This window comes from Coffea eugenioides, unplaced genomic scaffold, assembly GCF_003713205.1.
Source record: "Coffea eugenioides isolate CCC68of unplaced genomic scaffold, Ceug_1.0 ScVebR1_2468;HRSCAF=3498, whole genome shotgun sequence".
NCBI classification, from domain to species: domain Eukaryota; kingdom Viridiplantae; phylum Streptophyta; class Magnoliopsida; order Gentianales; family Rubiaceae; genus Coffea; species Coffea eugenioides.
The window spans coordinates 8,908-24,696 of NW_020862958.1; the positions used below are offsets into that span (position 1 = coordinate 8,908).

A 15,789-nucleotide genomic window follows, 5' to 3' on the forward strand; every position below is an offset into this window, starting at 1 on the left:
GGCGTGCGGGCCCGGAAAAGGGGTTGATCGGTGGACGGGGATTGGCGTGTAGTGGAGTTTTATTTTGGACTTGTTATTACTTGAAAGTTGACGGAGTGTCAACTACCCATTGATCAAGCTGGAACGGAGCCGAGATATGATTACCGTATCCTTATATATATGACTGCAAACCTGATATTACTTGGCTAGCTGACGTACTATTTCCCTGATTTGACTTGTTTGCTCGCTATTTCACTATTACTATGTTATTCCTTGCTTTGTTGGCCAATTTAATATTTGGAACTTCACTGAGTTTCGGCTCACCCTATTAGTTTTGTTTTCCTTACAGGGGTACGAGCGAAGCGTGAGAAGTGTAAAGGCTAGCGTAGTCTAGTTACTTTAGACTTTGTTTTGAATTTTGACTTGTACTCGCGCTATTCCTCGAATAGATTGTTTTGTACTTGGACTGTATACGTTTTAAACTAGTTTAAGTATCGAAACCTTGTACCCTGTTTTCTATCAATATATATTATAAGCTTGAATTGGGAATGTTATTTATGGTTCATGGGTGATGTGTATATTCGTGATTCGCGTGAGTTAGTGAGTGAGTTCTGGCGAGAGTTGGGCAGGCGGTCCGCCGAAACCTTTGGTACGCCTTAGGGAGAGGTGGGGTCGTCACAGGATTGCTATTACCTCAACCATGCCCCCTTGACTTGGATGAGTATGGGCCGGGGTGGGGGTGGGGGAGGAAAGAAAAGAGCAAAGAACGATTGTGACAATGGACCATAGTTAAATTGGTCCATGAAAGATCTCATACACGCTTCCTCCGAAATGTATGGACCATTACACCTCAAACATGAATTGGATCTATCATCTTCAAAATTATTTCTACTTATGTTATTTCACTAAAATTTAAATTTGCTAGTGGTGTGTTGATTTAGTCCCTGGTTTGAAAATAATTTGAGATGCTAAATGATGATGTTCATTGTAGGTAGAGGAAGAAATGCTGATGCGCAAGTTCTATGAGTTCATGTCAGCTCAAGGCCTCACTAGAAGGGTATATTCATTATCTTGCCTTTGCACCTCAATACAGTAGTTCTGCACTTTTCATACAGCTGTATTTTGTTAGCCTATTTGAGTGGTTTTTGTCGTCGTCTTCTGATTCAAGTGTTTAGTGATTTTTGAATTGCATACGTAATCACAGTGCTTAAATTTCTCATTAAAGAAGCAAAAATTTTATGTTGATTTTTTGCATTTTCTTGGTCTTAACCCTCATACCCTTAAACGAAATGTTGGCATATCTGAATCAAGCTAGTAGGTAACAAATATGCCTTTATCGGGTGGATTGTGACGGCCCCACCTCCCTCTAGGGCGTACCCCAGGGTTTGGCGGGTCGCCTGGCCAGGACTCACTCACTCATAGTTCAAGAAAAATAACGTACATCCATAGAAAATAAATAACACATCCACTTCAACTTAATATATACATTGATGCTCAAATCCAAATACAAAACTTCTACACGCCAAGATACTTACAAGTGTTTACAATTCAAGTACAAATAACCCTTGTCGAGTGCTAGCGCAAATACAATTTTAAAATTTAAAACAACTAGATTACGCTATTTTTCTTGAACATGTCTCACGCATCGCTCGTACCCCATGTAAGGAAAACAAATGGCGTGGAATGAGTTAAAAGTCCAGTGAAATTCCAAATAGCAAGTTGACCATTATTTAAAAGTGCAGGTATCACATAGCAAAATAATGAGCATGAAAAGTTCATAAAATAACACTTCAAGTAGCAAATCTCAAAATGAGCGAGTATAAAGTTTTTCTTTTAAAACGAAACAATAACACGATGAGTACTAATCATTCCAAAGTATAAGGATATGGATGGCTCTCAGGAGCCAAATTTCCATTGCATCACCAGAGTTTGATCAAATAGTAGTTGACACTCCGTCAACTTTCAAGTAAGTAACCAATTTAGTAGAGCACCACTTAACTCCAATCTCCGTCCACCAACCAAACTCCTTACCGGCCCCAAACTCCAAGATAAATACTGGTGGTAATACTCGAGCATGCCGATTAGTCGAGGAGATACACTCTACTCGACAACACTAGATACTCATGGTTCGTTATCTAATCGACCAAACCTTTGCCGGTTCGACTTGAGTAACTAGCTAATGGGGTTTGGGTTCCCAAGAATTCGATGAGATAACATCTCCAATCGACTGAATCAAGATAAAAGTATGGAGACGGGAATGAGTGGTACCTCCCACTCGGATCGAGTGTGGTACATACTGCCGCTCAGTACTTACAAGTATATCAAGTCAATTGCAACAATAAACGAGTACATATCACATTAGGGTAAGTGCGATAAAGTACACTGTTGCCCGATCATATCAATCACATATCATTCGATCACATTGGTCAAGTATTGAAAACAAGTATCCAATTCAATCAAGTATTTGGAAGCACTCACCAAAGGTCTAGTGCCTCTCAAAAATCACGTTCAAATCCAACTCCTTGGTTGGAGTCTAAATCTGCGATAAAATATCATTTACGAATGTAAAACTCTCTAAAGTTCGAAACATAGGAGTTTCGTTTCAAGAAAATCAAGTAAATGCAACTCGTTTAAGTAGTATTCAAGATACTTATCAAATTCTGAAAAATTCATACTCGCTTGTTTAGTTATGATCAAGAAGTGGTTTCGACTTTAGAAGTTGTACTTGGTATCAAAGACCGAAAAAATCATATTTTAAAATGGTCATTACTTTCACTTTTCAAGGGTACGAGTTCTGCCAAAATTTTAGCTTATATATCTTGACTAAAGAAAACTCGAATACCATAGGCGATCCGAGTCCAACTTGACCTCAAATCGCGAGTACATATGCCTAACACTCGAGTGAAAATTTGGGCAACATGCCCTTTGTATTTAGCTATTTTTCAGTCATTTATGGTTTCATTATTTTTCTTAATTCAACCCAAAATCAAGGTAGTAAGCTGTCCCAAATTTTGGACAGCATAACCCCTGTTTTGTCCTATTTTTTTCTTTCCAAATTCAATACAAAATTTCATGATCAAACCATCCAAATCAAGAGCACAAATGATAGGGTATATAAGCTACTAATTTCAGACCGTAAATCCACCAAAAATAGACAAGTATTCAGCTCACATGTCCCATACCAAGGCTGGCCATCCAGCAAAAGTTCATGTCCCAAGCAATAAATTTCCCGTTTTAGTTAAGGAAAATGAAAATGAGTGTTAAAATGCTAATATCATGTTTACTATATATTTTAGCCATGTCATGTAATTTTTCCATCTTGCATATGTTCCATTAGTTTGCTTATGGAAATTTAAGCTTGTGGAGTTGAACTTTTGCTTGACGGCCAGCCTTGGTATAGAGACATGTGAGCTGAATACTTGTCTATTTTTGGTGGATTTATGGTCTGAAATTAGTAGCTTGTATACCATATCATTTGTGCTTTTGATTTGGATGGTTTGGTCATGAAATTTTGTATTAAATTTGGAAAGGAAAAAATAGGACAAAACAGGGGTTATGCTGTCTAAAATTTGGGACAGCTTACTACCTTGATTTTGGGCTGAATTAAGAAAAATAATGAAGTCATAAATGGCTGAAAAATAGCTAAATACAAAAGGCATGCTGCCCAAATTTTCATTCGAGTGTTAGGCATATGTACTCCCGATTTGAGCGACGATTTGAGGTCAAATTGGATTCGGATCGCCTATGGTATTCGAGTTTTCTTTAGTCAAGATATATAAGCTAAAATTTTGCCGGAACTCATACCCTTAAAAAGTAAAAGTAATGACCCTTTCAAAATATGATTTTTTCGGTCTTTGATACCAAGTACAACTTCTAAAGTCGAAACCACTTCTTGATCATAACTAAACAAGCGAGCATGAATTTTTCAGAATTTAATAAATATCTTGAATACTATTTAAATGAGTTGCATTTACTTGATTTTCTTGAAGCGAAACTCCTATGTTTCGAATTTGAGAGAGTTTTACATTCGTAAATGATATTTTATCGCAGATTTGGACTCCAACCAAGGAGTTGGATTTGAACGTAATTTTTTAAAGGTGAACAAAAAGAAAAACTGAATTGTTCTGTCATATCTTTTGTTCTAGACTCTGTACAACATTTATACAAATGGAATTTGACTTTTGTCAATTCCATGAAATCTGTAATTTCCTAAAAATTAGGAGCTAATTTATTCTATCCTAAAATACATTAGGAGTAAATTATTCTATCCTAAAATAGAGCAGAAATCATGGGATATACATAGAAAAAGATATTCTAGATTTTCAACACTCCCCCTCAAGATGGTGAATAGATATTTTCCATTCCCATCTTGCATGTAATGTCTTCAAAGTTGGAAGTTGGCATTCCCTTAGTTAAGACATCTGCCAATTGATTATTTGATGCTACATATGGAGTGCAAATCATGCCACTGTCCAGCTTTTCTTTAATAAAATGTCTATCAACTTCGATGTGCTTTGTGCGATCATGTTGCACTGGATTGTGTGCAATGTTGATGGCAGACTTGTTGTCGCAATAGAGTTTCATAGGTCCTTCCCACTTGATTTTAAGATCATCAAGTATTATTTTGAGCCATAGCAATTCACAAACTCCATGAGCCATAGCTCTAAACTCTGCTTCAGCACTTGATCTTGCAACAACCGATTGCTTCTTACTCCTCCATGTCACTAGGTTCCCACCAAGAAATGTACAATATCCTGAAGTTGATCTACGATCTACAACAGAACCTGCATAATCAGCATCAGTATATGCCTCTATGAGCAATCCTTCATTTTTCTTGAACAAAATTCCTCTACCCGGTGTCCCTTTGAGGTAGGATAGAATTCTATTGACAGCCTGCAAGTGTTTCTCTCTTGGATCATGCATAAATTGGCTTACTACACTTACAGCAAATGCTATGTCCGGCCTTGTATGGGACAAGTATATCAGTTTCCCAACCAACCGCTGATATCTTCCCTTATCTACTGTTATCATCCTTCTCTTCATTCAATCTCAAGTTAGGCTCAATGGGTGTGCTTGCTGCCTTGCATCCAAGATTGCCTGTTTCTTTAAGCAAGTCTAAGACATACTTTTGTTGGGAAACAAAGATGCCTTTACTTGAGTATGCCACCTCAATGCCTAAAAAATACTTCAGCCTCCCTAGTTCTTTAATTTCAAACTCCTTTGCTAAGCACTTTTTGAGTGTTTCTCTTTCAATTGGATCATTTCCCGGTGATGATGATGTCATCTACATATACAAGTAGAGCTGTAACACCTCCTTTTGAATGTTTTATGAACAAAGTATGATCTCCTTGACTTTGTTTGTATTGCATTGCTAGCATCACTTTAGTAAATCTTCCGAACCAAGCCCTTGGCGATTGTTTTAATCCATATAAAGCTTTCTTTAACCTGCACACTTTCTTTTCAAAAAACATTTCATTGAAACCCGGTGGGGTTCCATGTACACCTCTTCTTCTAAATCCCCATGTAAGAATGCATTCTTAACATCAAATTGCTGTAAACACCAACCAAAGTTAGCGGCTAAAGACAAAAGAACACGCACAGTATTCATTTTTGCAACGGGTGCAAAGGTCTCTTGGTAATCTATCCCATATGTCTGTGTATATCCTTTTGCGACCAACCGAGCTTTATGCCTTTCTAATGAACCATCAGCTCTATATTTCAAAGTAAACACCCATTTACACCCCACTGTTTTCTTTCCTTTGGGCAGGTTTACAATTTCCCAAGTCTTATTTCTCTCTAGGGCATTCATTTCCTCTTTCATAGCATGTAACCAGTTCTTATTTCTAAGTGCCTCTTGTAGTGTTTGTGGGATTGAAATGGAGTTGATGGTGGTAAGGAAAGTTTTATGTTGTGGAGAGAGTCTATGGAAAGACACGAAATTTGAGATTGGGTGCTTAGTGCATTCTCGTGTTCCTTTTCGAACAGCAATAGGCAGGTCTAAATCAATAAATTCACAAGGAGCAGAGTCAGATTGAACACACAAAGGAACAGAATTTTCAGTACCTGATTGTGGTTCAGATTCTTGGATTTGCACAGGTTCAGAAATATGAACTTTCTTCCTTGAGTAGACCTTGAGTGGTGTAGTTGGATTTAAACCAGATTTTCCCTCAGCTGCAAGATCAGGTTCAATTTCTTTACTGGCATGTTCAACTTCAAATTCAGGTTCAGGTTCACTGCTAGTATGTTCTCCTTTAGAATTTGGTGTATGGTCAGGCTTGAAAGACTTTAAGTTTAGTGTAGGACTTTGAAGATCAAGGAGAAATTCCTTATCTTCCCAAGAACTCTCCCCCTGGGGATGAGGATTGTTACTTTGAGAATAAGGTTCATTTTCAACAAATGTGACATCCATGGAGGTAAAAAATTTTTTTGAAGGAGGATGATAACACTTATATCCTTTCTTTGTGTTTGAGTATCCCACAAAAATACATTTTAAAGCTCTTGGATCAAGTTTCCCTCTTTGGTGTGCATGAACATGTACAAAAGCAACACAACCAAACACTTTTGGTGACAATGTGCAAGAGACATTAAAATCAGGGTAAAAAACAGAAAGAGCAGCAATGGGACTTTGATTATTTAGTACTTTTGAAGGTACTCTATTTATCAAATGTGCAGCAGTTAAAACAGCCTCCCCCCAAAAAGTTTTTGGAACTTTATGTTGAAACAAAATTGCTCGAGTCACATTGAGTAAATGTCTATTTTTTCGTTCAGCAATCCCATTTTGTTGGGGTGTATCTACACAAGATGACTCATGTATTATACCCTCTTTTTGGAAAAAAGATGAGAGAATTTGATTAAAATAGTCTCTTGCATTATCAGATCTTACTCTTTTAATCAAACTTCCAAATTGTGTACAAATCATTTTATGAAACATTGGAAAAATACTGCTTACTTCTGATTTTTCTTTCATAAGAAATAACCAAGTAGTTCTAGTACAATCATCAATGAATGTGACAAACCATTTTGCTCCAGAAATACTAGAAATTCTACAAGGCCCCCAAATATCAGTATGTATCAAAGAGAAAGGTCTAGTAGATCTTGTATTACTCAATGGAAATGATAGTCTATGATGCTTAGCAATTTCACATGTATCACAATGAAAACTACTAACATCTTCATTCTTGAAAAGTGAAGGAAACATGCTTTTAAGTAGAATAAAAGATGGATGACCAAGACGGAAATGATGAAGCCAAATTTCAGATTTATTATTTGAGGAGCAGGTGAGGGATAACTGATTTTTGTTCTCCTTGTTGCCACTCATCTCCTCAAGGTAATAAAGCCCATCATTCACCTTAGCAAGTCCAATCGTCCTCCCCGTAACCAAATCCTGAAAAACACAGTGAGTAGAATAGAAAATTACTCTACAGTTCAGATCTTTGGTAATTTGATGGATGGATATGAGATTGGAGGACAATTTTGGGACATGCAACACATTATTTAGGGACAAAGAATTTGATAGATTTACTGTCCCTTGGCCTGCAACAGTTATAGGAGATCCATCCGCAACAGTAATTTTTCTATTTCCAGGACATGGGTTGTATGTTCTAAATCTGATTGGGCTGTGAGTCATATGGTCAGTAGCTCCTGAGTCGATGACCCAAGAGCCTAGAGAAGACATGCTTGAGGCACTTAAAGCATAAGAGTTAAGGTACTTACCTGATTGAGCCAATGAACACGTACTAGAGGACTTTTCAAGGGAATTTAGGAGGTTTCTTAGCTTTTCGATTTCTTCTTTCTTGAATTCTCCCATACCAGCCTGGTTGGATTTTTCTTGTGTTTGGTCTTCTCCAGCAGTTAAGTGGGCTTTTCCCCCTTTGAATCCTCCTTTACGACTAAGGACTTGTTCCTTCCCATGGAGTTTGAAGCAATCATCTCGCGTATGGCGTGATTTTTTGCAGTACGTGCACCAAATTGTGTCTTTATTTGACTTTGTAGAAATCATTGCCGAGCCTTCTAATGTTTTAGGCTCTAACATGACTTCTCGCCTATTCTCTTCAGCTCGAATCAATGATATTGTCTCATTCAGAGATGATAATCTTTCCTTCCCCAATATCTGGACTCTGACCTGATCAAATTCCACATTCAGACCTGCAAGGAAGTCATAAACTCTATCCTTTTCGATAAAGTTTTTCAAGGTGGCTGCATCTTCACTACACAACATCTGAACACACCGATATTGGTCCAGTTCCTGCCATAGATTTTGCAGAAGATTGGCATATTGAGTAACAGAAAGGTTGCCCTGTTTAGTGGCTGAGATCTTTGTTTTGATCTCATAGATTAGGGCAGCATCTCCTGCCTTTGAATAGGTCTGTCGAATAGTAGTCCATATATCTTGAGCTGTTGGTAGGAACATGCAAGTATCGCTTATTTCAGGTAACATGGAGTTCCACAGCCATGACATGACCATAGAATCCTCTTCATCCCAAGCAGCGAATTTAGGATCTCCCTTTTTCGGTCCAGTTCCAAGCAAGTGGCTGATTTTGCCCTTTCCTTTGAGAAATGTTTGAACAAATTGTGACCACTTCAAATAGTTTTTTCCGTTGAGCCTGTAGGCTGCCTGGATACTCTGCAAATCCCCTGTTTGTGGAATATTTGAGGTCTCTTCTGATTTGGTATTGGAGTGGATTTCTGATGTTTCAGTTTCAGACATGTTGGAGGTTTCAAAGAAAAATTGGCAATGAAGGCCTAATGAAAAATAATCAGCAATGAAGGCTGGAAATTGCACTTGGCAATAAAGACTTGAAAGAGGAAAGCACTCAGCAATGAAGGCTGACAAGAAGAGGTCCCAAGAGCAAAAGCTCTGATACCATGAACAAAAAGAAAACTGAATTGTTCTGTCATATCTTTTGTTCTAGACTCTGTACAACATTTATACAAATGGAATTTGACTTTTGTCAATTCCATGAAATCTGTAATTTCCTAAAAATTAGGAGCTAATTTATTCTATCCTAAAATACATTAGGAGTAAATTATTCTATCCTAAAATAGAGCAGAAATCATGGGATATACATAGAAAAAGATATTTAGATTTTTAACAAGAGGCACTAGACCTTTGGTGAGTGCTTCCAAATACTTGATTGAACTGGATACTTGACCATACTGACCAATGTGTGATTGATATGATCAGGTAAGGGTGTACTTTATCGCACTTACCCTAATGTGATATGTACTCGTTTATTGTTGCAATTGACTTGATATACTTGTGCGTGACTTGTAAGTACTGAGCAGCAGTATGTACCACACTCGATCCGAGTGGGAGTTACCTCTCATTCCCGTCTCCATACTTTTATCTTGATTCAGTCGATTGGAGATGTTATATCATCGAATTCTTGGGAACCCAAACCCCATTAGCTAGTTACTCAAGTCGAGCCGACAAAGGTTTGGTCGATTAAATAACGAACCATGGGTATCTAGTGTTGTCAAGTGGAGTGTATCTCCTCGACTAATCGACATGCTCGAGTATTACCACCAGTATTTATCTTGGAGTTTGAGGCCGGTAAGGGATTTGGTTGGTGGACGGAGATTGGAGTTAAGTGGTGCTCTACTAGATTGGTTACTTATTGAAAGTTGACGGAGTGTCAACTACTACTTGATCAAGTTCTGGTGATGCAATGGGAATTTGGCTCCTGAGAGCCATCCATATCCTTATACTTTGGAATGATTAGTACTCATCGTGTTATTGTTTCGTTTTAAAAGAAAAACTTTACACTCGCTCATTTTGAGATTTGCTATTTGAAGTGTTATTTTATGAACTTTTCATACTCATTATTTTGCTACGTGATACCTGCACTTTTAAATAATGGTCAACTTGCTATTTGGAACCTCACTGGGCTTTTAACTCATTTCATGCAATTTGTTTTCCTTACAGGGGGTACGAGCGAGGCGTGAGACATGTACAAATTAGCGTAGTCTAGTTGTTTTGAATTTTGAAATTGTATTCGCGCTAGCACCCGACAAGGATTATTTGTACTTGAATTGTAAACACTTGAAAGTATCTTGGAGTGTAGAAGCTTTGTATCTGGATTTGAGCATCAATGTATATATTAAGTTGAAGTGGATGTGTTATTTATTTTCTATGGATGTACGTTATTTTTCTTGAACTATGAGTGAGTGAGTCTTGACCAGGCGACCCGCCAAACCCTGGGGTACGCCCTAGGGGGAGGTGGGGCCGTCACATGGATGATCCAAATTTTCATCTTATTTAGTAATCTTGGAAGGATTAGAACTAGTGTTTGTTTTCCTCCCATTATTAGTGCTAAATGAAGTGTCACACAAACAAAGATTGTTGTGGTGGGGCAAATAAAGCCCGTAATATATGGACTCTGCTTCTCCATAGGAGAGACACTCAAGGTGAATTTGCTTGCTACCTACCTATTTTTGTGATCTGATGGGTCTTCTCTATGTAGGGATGTTGAGTGTGTGAAACATGTTACGATTAAAATTTTTTTAAAATAGTCATTATCAAAATATAGGGATTGCCCCTGGGAAAAAAGCATTTATACACCTATTTTTGGTGAGGCTTCAAGTGGAGGATCTTTTACTGTTGTTAATCTATAGTTGATGCACGAAGCTTAAATGCTATATATATCTTCCAACTATTTTAGTCTTGGAATTTATGCACTTTGTGCTTCTCGCTGGAGAAAATTTATGCAATTTTGTCCCCCTGGCTTTACTTTTCAATCTTTCTCATTTTTTTAATGCCAATCAATTATACAGAAAAATGTTCTCGTATTTGGGAATAATATGTTCCTACACCTTCACATTTGAGTTGGCTCCTTGACTTTCTTATGGCCAAGCATGCAAACACTGAATGATGCAATTCGTTCAAGTAGGGCAGTAAAAAATGCGAGAACATGGTGACATGCACAATCAGAGTTAGTCATTTTGCATTTGATAAGAGATCCATCCTCCCCCCTTAAGTAATAAAAGGGATGCAAAGATGATGGACTCATGCAAGTGCACGTCCTACTTAAAATGTTAAACTGTTGTAGTTTGTGTACAGAATAAAGTACGCAACTTGATTGGAAGGAAAAGGTTTGTTAAATTAAGATATGAATTGATTAAGTTTGTTTGGTAACTTTTGATACATTAAACCACATTTATCGCTTAATTGTTGTTGATAAACTTCGAATACCCTATATGATTGTTAGTTTGGCTACCGCATTTAGTTTTCTTTTGCTTCCTTTTGCAGAATGAAGATGGTAATGACATGCAAAGAGATTGCAATAACAGTCATGGCAAAACACTTGTTCAAGTGATTGCTGACAAATAGAAAGTTTCATAATTAGCGAGTTGGTATGGGACAAGCGTGCGTGTGACAGTACATGGGAATTGGGAAAGCTCTCTTAAGGTATTATACATTGATAGGAAAATTCAGATAATTTTGCCCTTTATTTTGGTCATCTAATGTATATGGCTTAGGGGTTAACCTATTATATAGGTTGGATGTAATGATTGGCATGAGCTCATTCATGAGGAAAAGTGTGAGCAGTGCCAACAAAGTTCTGTGTATCTTTGATCTTTAGGGGTACATAATTTTGTGAAGCAAAGTGTGTATGCGGCATATTTTGATTCCTCAAATGCTACAAAGATACATTTTCACCCTTGGATTAGTGGAGAAGATATTTGATTCTTGTCATGAAATGGCTCTCTCTGTAGTTATGTAAACCATTCAGAATTAGGCATTACATGTCATACATACATATGAAGCTAGGTCAAAAGTATTGAAAGATGAGTAAGAGCTCAATTTTGTCTAAAAGGAGAAGCTAGGTAGGGGCGGGGACAATAAAATTTTGGTAAAATCTTGATCTGGCCAAAGGACTTTTGCTTAAAATTTTCAAAATTTTTTCAGGGCTAAAAGAAAGATTTCGGAATTTGGCTCCATTATTGGCTCCGCCACGGCGTGATGGAGGAACTTGCCCCAACTTCACCACCTTTTCTTTTGTTTTCGGAAGATTAATGTTTCTTTTGTGATTGTGCACTTGTTTAAGCTTAAATCAAAGTAACAGCCGAGGACATGTCTGGTTTACAAACAAGTCTGGTTTTTCATTGTTATTGTATTGGTAAATTTAGGGGTGGGCACGAATCGAATACTCGTATTGTGTATCATTTGGTTGACTCGTCTTATACCTCGCGTATTAGTCATTTTCTGTCTTTAGATCCTTATATATTAGCAGGTATTCGGTTATCAGATACCTACTAATAGAGGGTTGGATCACCGGCTATTCGTTTCGTCCCACTCATCATTTATTTTTTTAAAATGATTTATATTAGTTTAATTTTGTATTTTACATATTTGTCTAAAACTCAATAAAATTGTTTTCTCAAATAGTCTTTAGCCCAGAAATAAACATGCAAAGATAATACAAGAAAAAGGAAAAAGTCAAAAGAATTCAAAATCAATGGAAATTTGAAATAAGTAGTACCTTTTTTTAAATACATGTTTCACATCAATTAAAAATCTTTTTTTTTTTAAATATAAGATCATAACCTCTACAAATGAATCTTGTAAACAAATTATAATCTCTCATATTTGTAGTATAATTTGTTCAATAAAATTATTTACTTAGTTCTAAAAATATTTATTGTGTTTGGATAGAGTATTATTTGAAATATTATTTGGAATAATTACTGTAACACTTTTTGTGTTGCGATGTATGTGAGATAAAAATATTAAAAAAATGAATTAGAAAATACATTTGTGATCCAAGTGAAATATTATATGAAATAATTCATCGATCCAAAAGCTTTTACATGCTTTCATAAGAGCATCAGATGCCAATACTAAGTTCCTGTGCCACGAGGAACTTGGATCAATAATCAGATACTGTTATTGCGAGCTATCTAGGAGAAGCTTTCATGGTTTATGTGGGATTTGAAACAAGTGACTAAGGCTTATTGGCCTTTCAAGATCTTTCTAGAGCAGGTTGCGTGTGAAAAATCATACCGTTGTGCTCGTGGGGGAAATTTTTGGCCCGATTATTATGAAATTTTCAATTTGTTCCTCCAAAGTAGTTTAAAATTTAATTTAGTCCTTCAAATTGAAATTGTCTATTTTTGTCCTCTAAAATAAGAAAGCTATCACGATTTGGTCCTAAATACTTATTTTAGTTGAAGCCAATAATTTTTAACTAACTATAAAATGATATGCTGAGGAAATTTTGGTCTAACAATTAAGGTTGAAATCTCAGGAATTAAATATCCTATGTTCAAATTTCAATGTCCCCTCTTCAGTTCTTGAATCCCACCCTTCCCCTATTCAAAACTATAGAATGATCTAATTGCAAAATTACTTATTTCTTAAGTCCCACTTTCCCCTATTAAAAAAACTATGGAATGATCTAATTGCAAAATTAGGAAAATCAATAGGAATATTTCTGTCCTTCTACTAAAAGTTCCTTGCCTTTTAAGATTGAGTGTGAAAAATCATAGCGTTTGCTAAGCAAAAAATTAGGAAATTCACAATTTGGTTCTCCAAAGTTGTTTAAATTATCAATTTGGTACTCCATATTAAAATATCTATTTGATTCCTTGCCTTTTAAGATTGTGTGTGAAAAATTGGGAAAATCGTCCAAAACGTCCCTCACATTTTGTAAAATAACTTTTTTTGTCCCTCACTTTTAAAAGTGTAATTTTATGTCCCTTACATATTCACATCAGTCAAATTTAGTTCCTAACTAGGTTTTCGAATATTTTTTGGCCGGAATCCATCATGTGCAAGGCACGTGATCATTTGGTGATGTTTCCTTTCTATTTAATCTCACATTAATAGACTTCAAACCAAATTTCTCTGTAAGTGGAGTCACTTCTTACTTTTTGAATTCAAAACGCATAAAAAGATGCATAACAATTTTTAAAAAATCAAAATTCTAAAAAAAAAAAAAAGAATGAAGCATTGTGACTTAACTATACTAAAAATCTCTTCTCAGATTTATATAGATATAGATATCCGAACAAATGCACTTAACGATAAAGTAAAAAAGTGAGACCCAACACATTGTTTAAAACACAAACATCAAATACTATTGCATCCCTTCACCAAGCTGGATACTTATGTCAATGTCCTCCTCTTCGTCGTCATCCACTGTTTGGTTAGAAAGATTACCATTGTTTAGCCACATATAATTTATATTCGTATTCGCTCTTAGCTCCTTCAGATGATAATAGTTAGACCTGTCAATCGGGTTATATGGGCCAGACTTTCATAAGTTCAGGGTCAGCTCATTTAATTTGTAACATTTTCAAGTTTCGGACCATGAGTTTCGGGTTAATAAATGTGAAAATCATACTCAACTCACAAAATCTTCGAGTTTGGTCCAAACTCACTTATTACTTCTTAATTTTCTTAATATAATTACTACAACTATTAAGTTGTAAAACTAATTTAACATTTACAAGACTACAACATTAAAACTAAACATGAATAAGTAATAGTTCTTAAAAAGTATATAAACCAATAATTTTTCAATGATATTTATATCTAATTCGTTCAAAGTACATGGAAAATAGTAATAAAATATGCAGTTATAAGCCAATACATCTTCAAAGGTTAGAACTTCTTTTATAACCTTGTGATTTGAATCCAAATATGCTTGATGATTTGTATTTTTAGACCAAAAAGAAATAAATCAATATTATGCTTCACAAAAATTTACTCAACTAATAAGAAAAGTTAGAAATTCATTTATGCATTACTAATATTGACTCTTAAGAAAACTAGTAGAGGAGTCTTCAAATATATTTTTGTGTTTTGTAATTTCTATATATTTAGTATTTAGTAATAATATATTTGGATATATATATATATAGGTAATTAAAGGGCTAGACTTATATTGGATTTGAGCCTAATAAAGTCCAAACTTGGCTCATATTTAATTCGGGTTAATTTTTAGGTACAATCTCAAACCGTCTCACTAAAAGATTGGACTCATCGGACTTTTTATCGAGCCAAAAGAGTCAAGATTGGGTTAGCCCAACCCCATTAACAGTCCTAATAATAGCCTTTGCCGGTCATCTTCTCTCAATTGGGCCCCAAAAACATGGACAAAGATGTTTGTGTTGAGTTGTACTTCCAACCAGCGTTTTTAAATTTGGACTGGACTTGCCGATCTGATCGATTGAACCGAGAACCGCTAGAACCAGAAAGATCCCAATTTTCTTCTTGTTTCCTTTCTGATGCCGATGGTACTTCATCCTTGCTTCTTCATATTGGCTACTTCTTCCCCCCTTTTTTTTTCTATCTTTTGATCTTTGACCAGCTCTAAGAGAAACGAAGTAACAACCCAGATCAAGAGAAAAAAATTCGTTCCCTAAAATTTCTAACTTGATTTCCTACAACTTAGTTCTTGAAATATTTGAAATCAAATAGGAGGAAAAAAAAGAATAGAGCAAAGAAGGGAAGAGAAGAGAGAGGAGGGAAAAAGGAAAATAACAAAGATAAAGAGAGTTTTCACGTGTGTTTGATTTGTGGGGAAAAAGGACAAGAAAAGAGTTATGGTGCATGGAAGGAAGAAGAAGGAACCAGGATAAAATGAAAAGTAAAGGAACTGGGCGGCGGCTAACATCTAGTTAGTTTAGGTTGTTCCAAAATTTTTCTAATAATTTCATTTTGACCCCATATTATTTTAAGAAGTATAAAATCCACGCATTATATATATTTTTAAAACTGCAAATTTACCTATAACTTTTAAGTGCATTCCTTTTGGACTAAATCCAAACTAGAGATGACAATGGGGACGGATGCTTGCGAGTGCC

The 15,789-nt window shown here is 35.9% G+C and overlaps 1 long non-coding RNA gene across 1 annotated transcript; it reads left to right on the forward strand.

The window, feature by feature from the left end:
* The first annotated feature begins 949 nt into the window (after window positions 1–949).
* LOC113756750 lies at window positions 950–11,639 on the forward strand. The gene is made up of 2 exons (XR_003466067.1): window positions 950–1,036; window positions 11,228–11,639. It is a non-coding gene; the product is annotated as an uncharacterized LOC113756750 (long non-coding RNA).
* The last annotated feature ends 4,150 nt before the right edge of the window (window positions 11,640–15,789 follow it).